The following is an 8310-nucleotide window of genomic DNA, read 5'->3' on the forward strand; positions in this document are numbered from 1 at the left end:
GCTCTACACTGTCCCATCAAACACTCCCAGGGCAGGTACAGGGGGTTAGATACAGAGGAAAGCTTCCACTACACTGTCCCATCAAACAGTCCCAGGGCAGGTACAGCACGTGGTTAGATACAGAGTAAAGCTCACACTACACTGTCCCATCAAACACTCCCAGGGCAGGTACAGCACAGTGTTACATACAGAGTAAAGCTTCCACTACACTGTCCCATCAAACTCTCCCAGGGGAGGTACAGGGGGTTGGATATAGAGTAAAGCTCCCTTTACACTGTCCCATCAAACACTCCCAAGGCAGGTACACCACAGGGTTAGATACAGAGTAAATCTTCCACTACACTGTCCCATCAAACACTCCCAGGGCAGGTACAGCACAGGGTTAGATACAAAGTAAAGCTCCCACTACACTGTCCCATCAAACACTCCCAGGGCAGGTACAGGTGGTTAGATACAGAGTAAAGCTCCCACTACACTGTCCCATCAAACACTCCCAGAGCAGGTACAGGGGGCTAGATACAGAGTAAAGCTCCCTCTACACTGTCCCATCAAACACTCCCAGGGCAGGTACAGCAACGGGTTAGATACAGAGTAAAGCTCCCTCTACACTGTCCCATCAAACACTCCCAGGGCAGGTACAGCATGGTGTTAGATACAGAGTAAAGCTCCCAATACACTGTCCCATCAAACACTCCCAGGCCAGGTCCAACACGGGGTTAGATACAGAGTAAAGCTCCCACTACACTGTCCCATCAAACATTCCCAGGGCAGGTACAGGGGGTTAGATACAAGGTAAAGCTCCCTCTACACTGTCCCATCAAACACTCCGAGGGCAGGTACTGGGGGTTAGATACAGTGTAAATCTTCCACTACACTGTCCCATCAAACACTCCCAGGGCAGGTACAGGGGGTCAGATACAAAGCAAAGCTCCCTCTACACTGTCCCATCAAACACTCCCAGGGCAGGTACAGGGGGTTAGATACAGAGTAAAGCTCCCATTACACTGTCCCATCAAACACTCCCAGGACAGGTACAGGGGGTTCGATACAGAGTAAAGATCCCTCTACACTGTCCCATCAAACACTCCCAGGATAGGTACAGCACAGGGTTAGATACAGAGTAAAGCTCCTACTACACTGTCCCATCAAACACTCCCAGGACAGGTACAGCAGGGGGTTAGATACAGAGTAAAGCTCCCTCTACACTGTCCCATCAAACACTCCCAGGACACGTACAGCACGGGGTTAGATACAGAGTAAAGCTTCCACGACACTGTCCCATCAAACACTCCCAGGGCAGGTACAGCACAGGGTTAGATACAGAGTAAAGCTCCCACTACAGTGTCCCATCAAACACTCCCAGGACACGTACAGCACGGGGTTAGATACAGAGTAAAGCTCCCGCTACACTCTCCTATCAAACACTCCCAGGGCAGGTACAGCATGGCGTTAGATACAGAGTAAAGCTTCCACGACACTGTCCCATCAAACACTCCCAGGGCACGGACAGCACAGGGTTAGATACAGAGTAAAGCTCCCACTACACTGTCCCATCAAACACTCCCAGGACACGTACAGCATGGCGTTAGATGCAGAGTAAAGCTCCCGCTACACTCTCCTATCAAACACTCCCAGGGCCGTTACGGCAAGGGTTAGATACAGAGTAAAGCTTCCACTATACTGTCCCATCAAACACTCCCAGGGCAGGTACAGCACGGGTTCGATAAAGAGTAAAGCTCCCTCTACACTGTCCCATCAATCACTCATAGGGCAGGTACAGCATGGGGTTAGATACAGAGTAAAGCTCCCTCTACACTGTCCCATCAAACACTCCCAGGGCAGGAACAACATGGGGTTAGATACAGAGTAAAACTCCCTCTACACTGTCCCATCAAACACTCCCAGGGCAGGTGCAGCACGGGGTTAGATACAGAGTAAAGCTCCCTCTACACTGTCCCATCAAACACTCCCAGGGCAGGAACAACATGGGGTTAGATACAGAGTAAAACTCCCTCTACACTGTCCCATCAAACACTCCCAGAGCAGGTACAGCACAGGTCAGAACATAAGAAGTAGAAGCAGGGGTAGGCCATTCAACCCCGAGAGCCTGCTGCGTCATCCGATAAGATCGTGGCTGATCATCTACCTCAACTCCACTTTCCTGCACTATACCCCATTCTTAATTCCCTTAATATCCAAAAATCTATCGATCTCTGTCTTGAATACACTCAACGACTGAGTCTCCACAGCCCTCTGGGGCAGAGAATTCCAAAGATTCACCACCTTCTGAGTGAAGAAATTTATCCTCATCTCAGTTCTAAATGGCCGAACTCTTATTCTGTTACTGTGATACCTGGTTCGAGACTCCCCAGCCACGGGAAACATCCTCCCTGCATCTACCCTGTCAAGCTCTGTAAGAAATGTGTATGTTTCAATGAGATCACCTCTTAGTCTTCTAAACTCAAGAGAATATATGCCCAGTCTGCTCAATCTCTCCTCATAGGACAATCCCCCATCCCAGGAATGAGTCTGGTGAAATTTCACTGCACTCCCTCAAAGGCAAGTATATCCTTCCTCAGGTAAGGAGACCAACACTGTACACCAGGGCCCTATATAATTGTAGAATGACGTCTTTACTCTTATACAGTAATCCTCTTGTAATAAAAGCCAACATACCATTGGCTTTCTTAATTGCCTGCTATACCTGCATGTTAACTTTCAATGATTGGTGAGCAAGGACACCCAGGTCCCTCCGAACACCAACATTTCCCAATCTCTCACCATTTAAAACATACTCTGCTTTTCTATTTTTCCTATCAAACTGGATAACTTCACATTTCTCCACATTATATTCCATTTGCCATGTTCTTGCCCACTCACTTAGCCTGTCTATATCCCCATGAAGCCTCTTTGCATCCTCCTCACAACTTACATTCCCACCGAGCTTTGCATCATCAGCAAACTTGGATATATTACATTTGGTCCCCTCTACACAGATTCTCTCAGGGCAGGTACAGCACAGGTTAGATACACAGTAAAGCTCCCTCTACACTGTCCCATCAAACACTCCCAGGGCAGGTAGAGCACAAGTTAGATACAAAGTAAAACTCCCTCTACACTGTCCCATCAAACACTCCCAGGGCAGGTATAGCACGGGGTTAGATACAGAGTAAATGTCGAGGAAATTTCTAAGTTAAAGTAACTCAAGCGGAGATTTCAGAGTCTTGCTTCAAGAGATTCTTTAATATGTACAGGCGAGATATCTCGGAGAGCTGCTTGGTCCTTACCAAGGCAATACTCCGAAATTCTATAGAAACTTGTTCCATCTTTATACAGAAAAAAAGGAATTTTATCTCTACAATTGACACCTACATTATTCAGGAACATTACCAATTCTAAACAGGGCACAAAGGTCAGTTTACACAGCCCAACAGTATCTTGTCACGTCATTATTCAATCTTTTCGAGGGTCAGCAAGATCATCACTAAAAGCCCCTCTTATCAGAGAAATCAGTTTGTCCAGGCAATGGGGGTATCTTAACATATACAAATACCAGATGTACAGCTTTCATGTTATCTGTTCTTTTCTAACAAAGAAGAGACATCAAGTATTTTCTGGCCTTGCAGGATTCTGCAGTCTCAGCACAGAATTAAACTTACTAAAAGGAAGAGAGAAATTTAACCCCTTCCTATATCGTGAACTAAAGTTCTTCCACAACTCCCTCCTTGTTGATCTTTTATCTTTAATGATCAACATGCTTTCCTTCTTAGAAAGAAAAGGGAGGCTCATACCCCTCGGGGTAAGGTCTCATCGCTAAACATTCTTTTTCATTATAGTCATCTAACTGTCCCTCTATTCTGTTTAACCTTCCTTTCACGATCACATTTTTCTGCTCTATTTTTTCTACTAGGTTCATTACTTGTCCTAACAGGGATCTTACTTTCAGCCCCATTCCACAGACAATTAGCAGCAGAATCAGCAAAATTACACCAAGTACTACTATCGGGTGTATTGCCAGTTTTAATACCGCTGTTGCCCTGGGGGACCAGCCTAGGAATATATCCCACCAGTGATGCGCTGTTATAGAGGTAACTGTGTTTGCTATTCGTACTAATTGTCCCTTTTTAAAACTCATTTCTATCTCAAATTGGTGAATATCTCTGCCCCGCTTGGACAATGCCTTTTCTATTTCTTTGTCATTTTGTCTGTTATGTAGCCAGATACCTGTAGTTGCTGTAGCCCTTCATCCCACGCGTTTCTCAACTCTATACTTTCTCCTATTAGTCCTCCTACAACCTGGATTTTGTTTTGCAGGGTCTCTATATCTATTGTGTTCAAGGCTCCCATTCCTACTCCTACCCCACCTAATACAGTTCCCAGCACGTCTCGCTTTTTTCTCAAGGATCGGTCCAGTGTGACTCCAACACTGGTCGTGTTGCAACCATCCCTCTCCCTTAGCGGATATAGGATTTGTATGGTTAAATTTACTATACCTGGGGATCTTACTACCGATGTGCAGGTGGTCAATATCCGTTTTAAATGGCCCGGATCTCTGGGGGAATGCCTATTTTTATTATGTGTCCACTGTTTAATATAGGTTCCCCCATGTAGTATTTTTGTACGGTTCATGCACTTTACCCATCCTCTGTTTTCTATTTTAAAATGACAATCTTCTTCGGGGTCACAAAACGTGCCATTAGTTTCTTGGCTCTCAGCTATTTCCTTGCTGGTCAGGCATGTCATATGTACCTTCCATTTCAAGGTTATGTTAAATCCTTCCTCACTGGTTATTTTCACTTCCCCTGATCTTGGGTCCACCCCTATTCCGCAGGCCTCACACCTTACTGTGAAGTTCCCCACTTTGCAATCCTCTTTTTCCGAACATACATAAGTGTCCTGCTGTCCTGCTTTGTCAATCGTGCCCCAGGCCATTTCTCCTTTCCATATTTTACCTTCTTTTATAAACCTTTCTTCTGTTTTAACTCTTCCCACTGCCAGAAGGATTAACATACCCAGTGTCCCCTGATAGTTTTGCCAGGAGTCCTTCCTCATCTTCCTCCCTTTGTTTTCTTCTATAATGCTCCTGAACCAATTCGTTAAAATAATAGCTTACTAGTACAATAGTAACAGTGATCCACAAGATAAAGACCCAAATTGGTATACAGGCAAGTTCTGACATCTAGCTTGATACTTCGGGGTATTATGCTCTTAGTCCAGCCTGGCTCGGTAGAAACAAAAGGGGATGAGTACAGTTCTTTTCGGGGTGTGTCCGCCCTAGCTCGGTATTTCTTCTTCTTGCTGTGTTTCGTCTGGAAGGTAGTATTTACATCGGGTGGCGTGTATCCAATTTGGATGTTTTTCCAGTTTCAGGGCGGTTCTTGTTGTGAGGATTATCTGATATGGTCCCTTCCACCTAGGAGAAAAAGATTCCTTGTTTAGAGTTTTCACTAATACTTGCTCTCCCGGCCTGAAAGGGTGCATGTTTCCCTCTGACGGAGGTACTTGGGTCTGTTTTATTCGCTCATGCAGGCTTCTCGCTATTTCACACATGGCCTGAGCATATTTTAGCGACTTTTCGTCATTCCAAATTAATGCTACCTTTTCTGCTCCTAGTGGCGGTTTCACACCAGTAGGCATTGGCCTTCCTAATAAGGCTTCATGGGGTGTCAAACCAGTATTTCGGTTCTTTTGGTTTCTTATGGTATATAGTACCAATGGAAGGGCATCTGGCCATTTTAGTCCTGTTTCTTGACATACTTTAGTAAGGGTGGACTTTATCACTCCATTGACTCTTTCCACCATGCCTGAGGACTGAGGTTGATACGGTATGTGCAATTTCCACTGGAAACCTAGCGCTTCGGCTAGATTCTGCACTATTTTTCCTGTAAAATGTGTTCCTCTGTCACTATTGATTCCCATAGGTATCCCATATCTTGGCACTATTTCTTTAAATAGGATCTTCACTACTGTTCGGGCATCATCCTTCCTTGTTGCATATGCCTCTACCCACCTTGTAAACATATCTACTATTACTAATAGATACTTAAAGCCTAATACTGGAGGCATGTGGACAAAATCAATTTGCAAATTTTCAAAGGGCATGCTTGGTTGGGGTAGATGGTCATATTCTGCAGGCGTCTTTCCTCTATTGTTTTGTTGGCAAATTTGGCAGGTTTTAGCAATTTTCTCAATTATTACTGTTATTCCTGGTGCATACCATTGCGCATTGATAGCATGTATCATCCCTCCTTTGCCCATGTGAGCCTGACCATGAGCTAGGCGAGACAAGGGCAAAAACAAAGACCTGGGACATACAGTTCGTCCGTCAGGATGGGTCCAGATATTATTTTTTTAAAAAACATCCTTGTTTCTCCCATGTTTTTCTTTCCTGCACTGTAACTTGTTGCTGTGCTATTTCAAGTTGTTGGGCGCTCAGTGTTGGCAGAGGGGAGACTGAGGCTGCCTGTAGGCAGCACGTCTGTTCCAAAGCGGCTCGTCGGGCCGCCTCGTCGGCCCTCCTATTTCCTATTGATACTTCATCTTCACCAGTTGTGTGGGCTGCGCATTTAATAACAGCAACCCTTTTTGGCAATTGAATGGCATCTATCAGGTTAAGCACTAATTGTGAGTGCTTAATATGCTTCCCGCCAGAGGTGATGAAGCCTCTGTTTTTCCATAGTTGTCCAAAATCATGGACTACACCAAATGCATATCTTGAATCGGTATATATATTAGCAGATTGATTTTTAGCTAATATACATGCTCTAGTTAGGGCGAACAATTCAGCTGCCTGTGCCGAGGTTCCGGGGGGCAAGGCAAATGCCTCAACAATTTCATATGGGTTCACAATAGCATAGCCTGCCAGGAGCAAATTGTCTGATGGTCTGTGAGACGACCCATCTGTATAAAGAATGAGATCGGGATTGTCCATTGGTTCCGTAAGCAAATCTGGTCTAGGCATGGTAGCCATCTCCACTGTTGACAGACAGTCGTGCTGGTCTGGGTCCTCTATTCTGTAGCCAGTGTGTTAAAGATTCGTTTCCTTCATTTAGCAAATCATTATTAGCTCTCCAATCCCCTTCTTCTCCGGGCGGGATATGGAACATATCTTTTACTCCCTGCCAGGAAGATCCGTACGCTGCTTGTAATAATAGTTTAACATCCCCTGGTAGCGGATTATAAATTGTACAGGTCTGCTCAAGCCAGTTATGAAATGCAACAGGTTTCTTTACTGGGTTTGGGGCTGCAGAGATCATATCTCTGGCCTCTCCCGGAGACCAGGGTTTTAAAACCGCTGTGGTTCCTATCATTACTCGGGGATTTTGGAGGAGGAGGGTAGAGTCGGCTTCTGCCTGAGCTGGGGTTGTTTGTGACCTTAGGACCATACCAGCTCTCAGATTGGCTCCCCCTTTCTTTCTCTCCTGATTTATTCTCTGATATTTTTACTTTCGGAGGCTGATGTCTTTTTGCAACCTCTAGCCATTTAATAAAACATTTATCCATATAATCTTTGTCCCAAGTAGGGTCTCCTCCCCCTTCCTTAGTTATTTTCCTCCATTCTTCGATTAAAGACAATTTAAAACTTCCTCCATATGGCCAGTCCCCATCAGACCAACCGTATAAATCGCTACTAAATGTTACCGCGTATCGGTCATCTCCTGTTTCTTTAATTACAGTGTCCGCCGGCGAGCCGGGTGGCACAATTGGATCTCCTACCTTCTCTCGTTGCTTTACTACCTTACGAATCCTTTTTTCAGTTTTGCGCTGCATACTCATTCTTTTAGTTGGAGGGTCGGTTTTCTTCCCTTTTCTAGGAACTGGACGCAAGCATCCTGCTCGACTAGAGCTGTTTCCCATTCTCTCCGGATGCAGTTTCTCGCGGTGTTTCCTGAAACGAGAGGTTAAGACACGCCCACAAAAAATATATACACACACAGTATTTACAAAGCGCTCACCGGTGTCTCTTTTCGGCTCGGCTCGGGTCTCCTTTAGCTTTCTTGTTACTTTAGCTTCTTACGGTAGCTACCCTATGCCTCACCCTTCCGGGATCTAGGCGGCTTGCCCCCTTTTCTAGGACAGCCTAGGCACTTTCCCCCTTAAGCTAGGAAAATCCTTTTAAAATTCCTCTTTTTCTTTTAAGCCAATTTTTACTTTTAAACTGTTCGTTTGGGATCTCGTTATCAGAGGTCCTGCAGACTACGCCAGAAACTGTCGAGGAAATTTCTAAGTTAAAGTAACTCAAGCGGAGATTTCAGAGTCTTGCTTCAAGAGATTCTTTAATATGTACAGGCGAGATATCTCGGAGAGCTG

General features: G+C 45.1%; 1 long non-coding RNA gene across 1 annotated transcript; it reads right to left on the reverse strand.

Annotated features, from left to right (window-relative positions):
* Positions 1-3222: 3222 nt before the first annotated feature.
* LOC139276971 (uncharacterized) lies at positions 3223-7894 on the reverse strand. Its single transcript, XR_011596004.1, has 2 exons — positions 7717-7894; positions 3223-5413 (listed from the first exon to the last, which is right to left on the reverse strand). It is a non-coding gene; the product is annotated as an uncharacterized lncRNA (long non-coding RNA).
* Between the last annotated feature and the right edge of the window lie 416 nt (positions 7895-8310).

Source organism: Pristiophorus japonicus, chromosome 12 (assembly GCF_044704955.1).
Source record: "Pristiophorus japonicus isolate sPriJap1 chromosome 12, sPriJap1.hap1, whole genome shotgun sequence".
Taxonomy (NCBI): domain Eukaryota; kingdom Metazoa; phylum Chordata; class Chondrichthyes; family Pristiophoridae; genus Pristiophorus; species Pristiophorus japonicus.